This window comes from Psammomys obesus, unplaced genomic scaffold (assembly GCF_907164565.1).
Source record: "Psammomys obesus unplaced genomic scaffold, mPsaObe1.curated_primary_1811, whole genome shotgun sequence".
NCBI classification, from domain to species: Eukaryota; Metazoa; Chordata; class Mammalia; order Rodentia; family Muridae; genus Psammomys; species Psammomys obesus.
Window position 1 is genome coordinate 7,471,173 of NW_026596143.1, and position 12,788 is coordinate 7,483,960.

The window sequence follows — 12,788 nt, forward strand, 5'->3', positions numbered from 1 at the left end:
AAGATAAGATCTCATTAAAGGCTGCCAAATTGGAGACCACACGTTGCTAGACAAACTGAATTTTGAGCCAGGAGGTATGGCAAAGGTAGAAGTGGAAGGAAGCCCACTTCTATATAACTATGAGTTGGATAAACACAGCGATTTATGAGAAAAGACTGTAGCCAGGCTTGAATGCACATACTAAATGAATAAGGCCAATCAACTTTCACTGGACAAGCTTCGGAGAAGTAGGCCACAATCAATTTTTATTGTCACTAGCATCAAATAGATGGCAGGAGTAATAATGTAAAGGTGGAAACATCTATTCTAGTTCATGATTTCAGAAAGTTCTGTTTGTGGCAGCTCAACTCCCTGTTCACCATCAGGGCAATTGGAAGCTGAGATGGAGAGCTGGTCTGCACTTCCTGGAAGTGTACTTCCTGGAACTTCACAGGCTCAACCACTGTGACTTATCCTTCTCCTCCAGGTAGGTTCCACTGTCTAAAGTTTCCATAGTTCTCCCCCATCATAGTGCAAGATGATGCTATTCAAACATGAGCATAGGGTGGGTGGAGGGCATACACATTCCTTTCCCAAGCGAAATAGAGGCAAAGTGTAGAATTTCAACAAGAGTTGGATCTTCATTTTCAAACACCACAGAAACTTCTGTATGTTGATGAAAAAAGGCAGCTGCAAACTGCTTGGATCAATGTTTGTCTGACTGGCAATAGGACAGAAAGCAGCAGGACAAACCGTCTACTGCAGTCATCTTTAGACTCATTTAGTGATGGTGCATTTGAGCAGAATAAGCTACATTGGTTTCTCAGTCAATTTCGTGTCAAGTAAAAATTCTTGTTAGGCTTAACTTGAAAACTAAGTCAAAATTCAGTTGTGTTTGATGTAGCTGGCAAATTATATCATAATAATCGTATAAGATTACTCATATTAGCAAGGAAATGTTAAGAGAACATCACATAAACCATTTATGAATCTCCTTCATCTCAAGCAGACAGAGAGGGTTAAGTATCTGGGTCAAATCCCTTCAGTTACAAGCTAACACTTCTACCATGCTTCCTAAGAAGGGTCTATGCAAGAAACCAGTAATTTTTGTCACCCATCTTGTAACTTCTCAGCTTCCATACTAACTTTCTACAAAAAGCCCTAAACTTTTGGAAGTAAGTACTGTATTCTGTTTTTTATTGTTTTTTTTAATACTTTTGTACAATTTACTTAGATGTTTTCCCTTACTTAGTTCCTCACAGATCCTCCCTTTCATCTCCAGCAAACTCCCCCCAGCTCACTCCTCCATAACACCCAACACAGTAAGAAGATTAATGATCGATAGATTGGTTAGATGAAAAACAAAACACATTTTTATAGTAGGTAGTGAACCCAGGAATAAAAAGAACAGTCTACTCAAATAAATTCCCAGTATTGCCATGGAGGAAGGCTTGACTATCCTATTCTTTTACTCATTTGACATGTTTATTTCCAATCAGGTTTTATCAAGTGTCACTGTGCATGTTTGTTTCATTGTCTCTGATATAGGATTTCTTTTCCCTATTCTTTCCCAGATAACACTAAGAATACTTTTTATCTTGAATTTTTATAGAAATGACAAAGTTCAAGTTTTGAAATTTAAAGACTGCTTACCAAAACAACAACAACAAAACAAACAAACAAAAAACCCAGGAAATTGGTTTATAAAATCTTTGACATAGCCTTTCTTCAAGTAACTACACCTCATTTGAGCCCTTTCATCTTGCTTTTTGTTAATTTGTTCTATGACAGCAACTGTATTTAGGACTTAGGAGTCTCTGCTTTTTTTGGTTTTAAGTGAAGAAAATGTTAATTATGCCAAATGTTAAGAATCATTAAATTACATTAAAAAAAAAAAAAACGCTCTGACCATTGGAAATATTTAACTGTCAGGTAAACTCCAGGAAAGCAGTAAGATTACACAGCACAGTGTTCCACATCAATGAGCAGCAGCCTGCATTTAAAGAACATAAGTGAATAGAAGAGAAAATATGATTAAAATGTCAGCACCACCAATGGTCAATTACTTTTCCCAAAAAATATACTAATAGAGTTCCTCCAGAAGTTTATTGTGTCTCTTATCTCCATCATCGTCCGCTTTTTGGAGGCTAGGATGGTCTTCAATACAGTTTCCCAAATAGCTATTACTATCGAAGCAGAAGTAAGCCTACAAAAATAATGCAATTATTATTTAATAACCAACAGCTTGAATCTGCTTCTCTGGTTTTTATCCTAATGGGAATTTAAGTCCTAATACTTTCAGAGTGCATTTCTCTGCCTTAGACTCTTAAAATACTAAAATAAAAAATTAAATGTAAAATTGGACAGTTGGGTAGAAATGGTTCAAGTCTGTTGCAATTATATCAGAGTGAGGTAAAACTTTATGTACAAATTAAGTCCAAAGAGCAGGTACTCTTGGCTATTTTCTTTTGGAGAAGGTCCTTGAACACCAATCTCCCTTTCATCACCTTACCCAATGCAATGATCCATCTCCAAGTTAGTCGTTCTAAGACCAAGTTAGTCATTTTAAGACTTTGAGTGTAGTACCTGTAAATTTTCCCCATTAAAAAAATATGTATATTTCTCACTGCCTGTTGATCACTTACCATGTTAGGGGAAGTGAACAGAGAAGTGGAAAAGCATATGATGCCTTCCAAAAAGAACCAATAAGTTTTCTTGGGGCATCTTTGTATAACTAGATAAAGCCCTATTCCAAGTGCAATGGCACTTTGAAGAAGGATCAGGAATGTCCCCAGAGAAACCAACAAAAGGCACAGCAGGTGAGGAAGCCTGAGCCTTTACATGCAGGGAGCCAGTCCAAGAGAACAAGTGGGCATGCATTCCCTGAAAGAAAACCCTACCTCGATGGAAGTGCTTTTTATTTTTTATTTTTTTTGAATGGTTGAGTCACAGAGGAATGTTGGAGATAATAAAAAAAAAAGTGTAAGGTGGGCACAACCATGAAAATTGTTATAAATGTATAGTTACCTATCAGAGAAGAATTTTTGAAAATAAGTGAATATTCTGGAGAACAAATGTAAGTAAAAGGAGAGTCAAGGAAAGTTATGATAAGCCATCAATATTTCTGAAGAGAAAAGATAAGGGTCTTTGTGACAGCAAAGGAAATGATGGGGAAAGATATTAAGGAGTTAAAGTTACAAAATTAAATTTTACTGGAATATCTAAAAGACAGAGAAGAGGGAATTACAGGTAACTGGGTTGTCTTAGAAACAGACAAAAGTACCACTAATAAAATTGAGAATATAGGAGGAAGAACAAAGTTGAATACAAAAGCTATTTACTTATATCAAACTGTGATTATTTTGAGGTGTTCCTATGATCTTTCAGGCATTAACCTCCCACAGGCACTTAAATCCAAGAGCCTGCATTTCAAGAATGGGTCTCAAAAATTATTAGATAGGAATCATTAGCTCCCAGGTACTTATAAAAGCTGGGTGGGTTTTTCTGTGTTTTTTGGTTTGTTTTCTTGAAAGGCTTTTAAAGTAGGCTATCTTCCAGACCTTGAGAGTCTCCTGAAGGCCCAGTTTGTAAAAGGCTTTGTTGTGTCCAGGCTGGTGACCATGGAGGTTGTGAAACTTTGAGGAAATAAGGACTAAGGGGAAGAACAGGAAGTCTCCCAGGCCTACTAAGCTTTCTCACTCTGTTTTGTGTTCTGGCCTTGTGGTGAGAGGTTTTGCTCTGCTCTGCTTCCAAGTCATGATATATGTACTATTTTGTTACACACAAGCAAATCACAACTGGTACCTCTAAAACTGTGAGGCAAAATATACCTTCTCTGACAATGGATCCGTCATATCAGGTGTTTTACTATTGCAACAAAAAGCTAACACAAGGTCATCACCAATCTTCAGTCACATACAGTTCTAACACAATCCGTGATTACTACTTCAACCAATTCCTTTCCTATGAGGCATAGCCTTTTTGCTGTCTCAGCACAAAAATGTTTGCCTTTCCTACCCATGTTCTTGTTCATGCTACTGACCAGCTCACAAAAGTACCCTTCCGTCAAGAATCAACAGCGAAAGGATGATGAAGAGAAGAGCACAGTCTTCCTCTTTTGTGACACAAAAATCACAGTATTTTTTTATGAAATAATTTTTAGTACGTCTTAGTCTGGAGTCAGTTTGTGGCTGGTTAAGCACACAGATACTTCCCACTTCCCACTCCTTTGTTGTATATGAATCTCAACATTCTTTACTAGTTAGTAATAATTTATAATTGTATATCAATTTATACTGATGTATAATTTTTCTTAATTTCATTTTGAATGATTTAATAAACAAGTATTGTATTTTCGTCATTTCTAAACCCCTCCCTTCCCACTTGTAACTACCTCCAGTGCCTCTCTCAAACCTATAGTTTTCCTTTAATCATTATTGTTACATATATAATATATCTATAATATATAAACCTACAGAATCCATCAATGTATAATTTTAATGACTATTACTATGTATATTTTATTGTTCTATGTAAAAATTATATTAATTATAATATAATACTAAATATAATATTGTTATACATAATGATATTTACATATAGAACTATATATATATAGTTATAGATATTTATATCTAACATACTATGTCACATGAATACATGTGTGACAAATATTTTAAATGGATATTATAAAATTATAATACTAATTGTTCTTCTGAGTTCTCTCTAAAAGCTATTGTGAGGTTTGCCTGAAATGATTCATGAAACAAAAGGTGTTAAACCAGATTCTGAAAAAATATTAAATTATTAACTACATGATAGGTGTATGCTCAACTGTGTCTTTTATCACATTTTCTAAGATGTGTTGTGTCACCTGCTTTAACATTAGGAGACAGACATTATGAGATTTTTTTTTTTACAGATTAGGCATTAGATTGTAAGAGCAGGATGGCAATTTTCTGAAGTGATGGAAAACTTTTTGTTCTGAAATATCAAATTAGGGGAAAAATGTCAGGACCACAGTCATTGTGCAGAATGTCATTGTCAATTATTTCTTCTTTAGAATTATGTTTTTCAAAAATAAATATCTACTTGTAGGCAGGTTTCACACTATCATAATGTCTAGAATAACTATGAAATTACTAAGACAATTGTCTGTACCTCTTGGCATCTAGATCAATTATATAATTTTAGTAATAAGTTTGTTAGGATATTGCCCCTGTCATAGAAATAGGTAGAACAATGAAACTGAATAAAATATCCAAAAATATACTCATGTGGTCTAATTCTTTTTTTTTATTAAGATACTAAGATATTTTTTGAAAATAGTTCTCCATAACTGTTCTGCATCAGGGATATGCAACATGTAAGAAATTCTTACATCCAGGTATTCAAAAACTAGATGTAAATTAGTCATGGGGAGCCTATATGATACATTAAATTCCAAACTTTTACAAGAAACACTTGAGAAAAATCCTAGTAATTTGGGGTTTGAAGAAATTTAAAATGAGATAGAAATATCATCAACAGTAAATTAAAAGTCAATTTAACTTCAAGAAAATTAAAAGAAAATTTAATTAAAATTATAATAAGTGTTCAAAAAAACACAAAGAAGAAATGTTGGCCACATCCAGAGCAAGTATGTATAAAACACATATCTGACATAAGCGTAAATATAAAAATAAATAAGCATTTAAAACTATTAATGACATAACAATAGAAATGCTAATGTGGGCAGGTGAAAGAGGCCTTAACTCGATGCAAAAGACTACAAGTGATGAAGGGTGGGAGAAATAGTCTTCTCCAGGGAGGAGCCCATCAATTGGCTATCCAATATCAACTACCCCTGAAAACATTCATACAAGTAACATTATAGACACTGGGCAGGTTATATGTGGGGATATATATATATATATATATATATATATATATATATATATGCATATAATGGCTAATAGTGAAAAGAGAGACCATGAGTTTGCAAGAGAGGAAGGAGGGATGTATGGAAGAGTTTAAAGAGACAAAAGGGAATGGGGAAATGATGTACTTATCTTATTATCTCAAAATCAAAACAATAAAAATATTCAGAACACAAAATATAGGGCTATAGAGTTGGTTCAGTACATATTGCCATTCTAAAGAATGCATCTATAGAGATCTGTCTTATATAGACCATAAGTCTAACAGAACATTACAAAAATACAAATATTTCCAGTATCAATCAGTTCAGTTGAAAATGAAAGCGTCTATATCCAAAAGTAAAGAACCCAGTCTTCTGAGGAAGCAAATGGGAATATTTTTACTTGCCCTCTCTCCTTCAGTGGAAGAGTTTGCCCTTAGCATTGAGAAAATCATGTTGATGCTTTGCTTTGTAAGTCCTGGCCACAGGCATCAGTGAGTGTATCAGGAGATACCTCACCAGGAGGGAGCTGTGCATCTTAGAGTGACCTTTCAAATCTGAGAAAGGTGTCCATATTATGTTCCTGTACTCGGGCCCCAGTATTGTTGAATATCTGGTTTTATGGACACTAAGCTCTACTTTATGCTATGATGGGCAAAGGATTAACACAAAATGAAAATTTTCAAGTCATGAAAATAACAGTCTAGGAAATACTTCGGTCTTGGATTCAGCAGGTGCATTTCTAAAGTAGAATGCTGACCACAGTCTTCTTAATAACATTTGCCACACCCACATGTTCCAGGCAATACCATAAGGGACTGATTTCTCTAGCTGTTCCCAATTTGCTACCACACCAAAGACTGGATTCTGATTCCTCTTATCTTCCATTCTAGATTGCTACTAATACTCAATAAATATTTGCCTCTAAACTTCTGTAATGCTTAATCATTACCCGCAAAATGTTTTGCAGGTAAGGTTTCTAGAACTTTCAAATATATACTTGCACACTGATATGAAGAAATACACTGTAGAAAAGGAACACTTGAAAATGTTGAAGGGTCCATTCACCTACTGTAACAGATGCTAAACACAGAGGCAAGGTTATAACCAAGTGCATAGCTGGGAAGGATGGCAAGGATGGGACATGTGATTCTAATGAACCCAGAAAGTACTCTGATACACTGTAAAGTGTTGAAGAAAGGAGAGGAAATCATGTCAAAACTTTTATGATGTCACTCTAAGTACAGTTAGAACCTCCGATGACCTGTGTAGGTGGGTATCTGAAAAAAATGATGATGAGTAATATGTTCCAGTTGCCATCAGAGATATTTTCTCCCATCCATCATAGACACATATGTACACACACACATACACACACACACACACACACACACACACACACACACACACACACGGGGGAGCAATGGCGAGATCACCTTCTTTATATCCAAATTCACTTTGCAGGTTCAGATAACCACAACCAATCCTATTTTTAAAATATTAACGAAAAGTTCCAAAATAAATAATGCACAGTGTATATGTATGAGTGTGTCTATGCCCGGTGCCCACACAGGCATACATCATCGAGTCTGGAGGAAAGAATAGTTGTAAGCTGCTGTGTAGGTGACAGCTGGGAACAAACCTGGGTCCTCTGTGCAGCCAATGCTCTCACCCTCTGAGCCATTCACACAGCCCTTGTACATAAACTTGAAGTGAGATACAACCCTGAGCAGCATGGTGACATTATACCACGCTATCCCTTTGCCCAGAGTGTCCTTGGTGCATAATTATCTGCCCACTATCCAGTTGGTGGGCATCGTGGTTAGCGGAATGATTATAGCAGCACGTCAGTGACTGTGCTCTAATAATCTTTACTGCAATTGCTAATAGGCTCAAAATGCAAGAAATGCCAATTCACATATGCTTCCTTTCAATGCAAAGGTGAACATGGCTCAGTGGTGAGAGGGAAAAAAAATGCCTGCTGAGGTAGGTAAGATCTACAGTATCAGATTTTTAGATCAAGAGAGATCACATTTACATGTCTTCTAATGACATGCCATAATTATTCCATTATTATTAAACTCTTACTGTCCTTAATTTAAAAATTAAACTGTCTCTTAGGTATGTTTGAACAGGAAAAGCATAGTATATACAGGGCTCACTATTATCTGAAGTTTCAGGATTCATGGGGGTCTTGGATTATGTCATCCAGGCATAAAGGAAGACTACTGCAAATAGCTAAATCAAAGGATTTTGAGCAGCAGGGAGGACCTGCCTGTGTTTGCTTAGCATGAAATTGCAGTGGACCCAATTATCTTGGTTTTGTGACTTTCTTTAGTTACTGCTGACAGCCCAGTTGGAGGAAGAGAGACTGGGCTTGATGGGGTGATCCAAGGTTAGGGGTCTATAAAGTAGACTTAGCTCAAGGTTGAGAGGGGAAGTGTGATATTCTCCAATGCTAATGAGACATTACGGAATTGCATGGCCAAGGTTGCCATGCTTTGTAGTAACACAAGTGGGTTTAGAAATAGTTCTGAATATAACTACTCAGAGAATATTAAGGATTTAAAATTTATGAAGACAGTTCGAACATGTCAGTAAAATTAAGAGACTGGAATATGCGCATCATAAGGTAGCAGAGAAAAGGGAGGAGGGACATCCAAGTTCCCAGTCAAATCATAAGAAGGTTTTTTGGAAAAAAACCTTTTTTTTGTGACTCAGATTCAAGAAATATAAAGAACTAAACATGGAAAAAGCAAAAATAGTGCAGAGTAGATTCTGTTTGTTTTGCAATTTGAGGCAGGAGAATTATGTAGCCAAGGCTGGACTCAAAGTTGCTATGTAGCCTTACTCTTTCCTCAAATTTGAGTTTCATTCTGAATGCTAAAATTACAGGCATGCATTCATATGTACTGATGAAGTCTTAAGGCATTACAATCATTTAAAGAAATGGAGAAGTGCCCATCATAGAAATAAACAAACCCAGCTGCCTAAAGATTCCAACACAGTTGGCATAGCCCTCAAAGACAAATAAATCCTGTGAAACCATAGTCTAGAAGTATCCATACCACAACACATGCTTGTTCAGTTTTGCTTTTTGTTTTAAAATTTCAATTCTATCAACTTGCCTGAAGAGTTGTCAAAGAGAAAGTTCAAAGACATCTTTCATAGTAAGGAAGTCAGGGGAAAAATACCACTGAGAAATTGCTTTGCAATTAAAGCATAGCTATAAGGAAGCAATAGTGGTAAGGCTTCAAACCACAAGGAAATATTCACTTCAAATATGGCAGTCTTCACACAAAGTGATTAAGAAACTGATAGAAGACATGGAAAAAGTAGAGGGACCCTAAGGCTGGAAGAATACAGCCTGAAATGTTGGGATCTAGAAAAGATCATCTTGAATGAGGTATCCCAGAAGCAGAAAGACACACATAGTATATACTCACTTATAAGTAGATATTAGACATATAATATAGGATAATCATACTAAAATCTGTACAGCTAAAGAAGCTAAGCAAGAATGAGGACTGTGGGTAAGATAATCAATCCTCACTCAGAAAGGCAAATGGAGAGACATTGGAAGAGGGAGAAAACAGGGAACAAGACAGGAGCCTACCACAGAGGGCCTCTGAAAGACTCTACCCAGCCGGGTATCAAAACATATGCTGAGACTCATAGCCAAATTTGGGCAGAGTGCAGAGAATCTTATGAAAGAAGGAGAACATAGAAAGACCTGGAGGGGACAGGAGCTCCACAAGAACCAAAAATATCTGGGCAAAGGGGTCTTTTGTGAGACTGATACTCCAAACAAGGACCATGCATGGAAATAACCTAGAACCCCTGAACAGATGGAGCCCATGGCATCTCAGTGTCCAAAGGGTTCCCTAGAAATGGGAACAGGGACAGTCTCTGACATGAACTCATGGGCTGGCTCTTTGATCTCCTCCACCTGAAGGGGTGCAGCCTTATCAGTCCACAGAGGAAGACAATGAAGCCAGTCCTGATGAGACCTCATAGACTAGGGTCAGATGGAAGGGTAGGAGAACCTCCCCTATCATTGGACGGGAGGAGGGGCATAGGAGAAGAAGAGGGAGAAACAGTGGGATTAGGAGGGGAGGAGGGAGGGAGCTACAGGGGGGATTCAAAGTGAATAAACTGTAATTAATAAAAATAAAATAAAATTTAAAAAACTGAAAGCCATTAGAAAAAAAGAATATAGCCTGAAAACAATTCTTTTAGAATGGCAGATAGATGGAGGGTGGCTTGAAAGATCTGAAGAGCATGAAGAAAATCTGTAGGAGAATATAGACTGAGGTCTTGAAAAGTAAGTGGTTAGCCAGACTTCTTGGTGGTAAACGACTATTATGCCAGCTACTTAGGAGACTGAGTCAGGAGAATGCCTTGACTTAGGAGCTCAAGACACCAAAGCTAGACCCCACCTGACAGGAGTAGGGCAGAAATAACTTAATTCCTCTTAATGCTACTTCACTAAGTTCAAGACTGACATTAGCAGTGACAGATAAGATCCAGAGATTGAAAATTCAAAGAAATCATTGTGGCTAGTAGAGAAAGAAGGGATTTAACCTTTTATAAAATGAAGTGAGAGTTAAATTTAGAATGCAATCACTTTTTTCCAGTAAGGTCACTGATTGTTATAACATGAGGTAACATATCCAGATGTCTTGGGCTTAGAAATGGAATTCATGGCACTTAGTTGCATTTCCACTAATTAACTATCAGTCAGATGACTCGATTTTAACCCACTCTCTACTCAGAGATTTCTTTATTTTTTTTAAATCACTATTTGCTTGACTTTGTTCAATACTGCATTATTTACATGCAACAAGACAGGATGTATGACTCTCCAGGTGTCTTTTTTTGAAATGCAAACTTGGTCTGGAGCTGGGTGCTAGCAATACTTTCATGAGACATTCTTTCTCTTTCACCAAGAAGAATGGCATATTAAATTGAATTTGGAATTCTTTTTTTTAATTTTTTATTAATTACACTTTATTCATTCTGTATCCCCCCATAAGCCCCTCCCTCCTCCCCTCCCAATCCCACCCTCCCTCCCCTTTCTGCATGCATGCCACTCCCCAAGTCCACTAATAGGGGAGGTTCTCCTCTTCTTTCTGATCTTAGTCTATCAGTTCTCATCAAAAGTGGCTGCATTGTCCTCTACTGTGGCCTGGTAAGGCTGCTCCCCCCTCAGGGGGAAGTGATCAACGAGCAGGCCAATCAGATTATGTCAGAGGCAGTCCCTCTTCCCATTACTATGTAACCCACTTGGACACTGAACTGCCATGGGCTACACCTGTGCAGGGGTTCCAGAAGGAGAGCAACAGAACAAGATAATTTGAACACAGGGAACTTCCCAGAGACTCATACTCCAACCAAGGACTATTCGTGGGAATTTGGAATTCTTACAGCTCCACTGGTGCCTTAGATCAAAATATTACTTTTTGAAAACGGCAAATGAACATGCACATCCTTTCTGAGCTGCTCTTTTTTTCCTCGTATTTAGTCCCTATACATTTTGACAATATGTCTGAATTTTATCCAACCAGTGTTGTTTTAAACAAAACCTCAAATGTTCAGTTTTACCAATAAAGACTCAGAAACCAGATGCTGGGGTGAAAGCCTGTTAGTTCAGTAAGGCAGAGAAAGCACACAGCTGACCTTCCTTCTCAGCTGATGTCCCGGAAGGAAAAAGGAATTTCTCCCTCACCACAGGATGCCTGAAAAAACCCTCAAACTGAATGTTCATCTGTCTATCCCTCCTCCTGGCTCCTTCTTATGCTCTATGTTTTTTTTTTTTCCTATGTTTACTTCCTTTCAATTGGTTGCTTGCTCTGACTGTCTCTTTACCTAGGTTTAACTTTACTTAATTCTGTTTACAGTAGTCAAGCAGAATGCTCTTGGATTAATGGTGTGTGCTAGGGCTGAGCCACACCACAATTATAAACAGGTTTTTCTAGTAAATAACAAAATCAGGGTTTACAGTGTGATTAGATACCCTGTAACAAGCCAGTGTTTTCTTTTCTGGGTGGTTAAGTCCTTTGCTTGTAAAAGCAAGACATCCTCCAGCATTCCTTCAGCAGTGAAAGATGGAAGAGGTTGGTATGAAACTCTTTATCCTTCTTATTCTTTGTCCCCACAAGTTCAAAGTGTAAAAATTACCTAAGCATTGTGATCTCAGAAGTCTGTACCTCCTGCAAATTGTAGTGTATGGACAGTCTTCTAAGGTCATGACTCCCAAATGGCAGTTTTAACTAGCAAGTGTTAGTTTGGTCTACTCAACTGCCATGAATGCTGTCTTATTCAGTGTTCTATTACTGTAAAGAAACAACATGATCGTGGAAACTCTTATAAAAGAAAACATTTAGTTGGGATTTGCTTACAGTTTCAGAGGTGCAGTCCATTTTCATCTTATCAGGAGCATGGCAGCAAGAAGGCAGACTTGGTGTTAGAGAAGTAATTTCAAGTTCCATATCTTAATCTTCAGGCAACAGAAGAGATTTTACAACCCCAAAGCCTACCCCTAGTGACATACTTCTAGAAAGGCCACACCTGCTCCATCAAGGCCACCCCCTCCTAATTCTTTCAAATAGTGCTAAGTATTCAAGTACATGAGCCTATGGGACCTATTTTTATTTATACCACCACAGGTGCCCTCCTCCACAGGACAGCACAGTATTCCAGGCTATGCTGGTACCCATACATCTTTGTATCAGTATGTGGGATCAAGATCAGGACAGACCAGGGAGTAAGCCACTGGAAATAAAATGCATCATAGTAAGTGGCATATATCACTGTCCCCAAGATCATAAACTAAACATATTTCACAGACCTGCAGGGTTTCAAGGGGTGGATAAGTGGCACCCCACTACATTTCCCCATGAGAGAATGA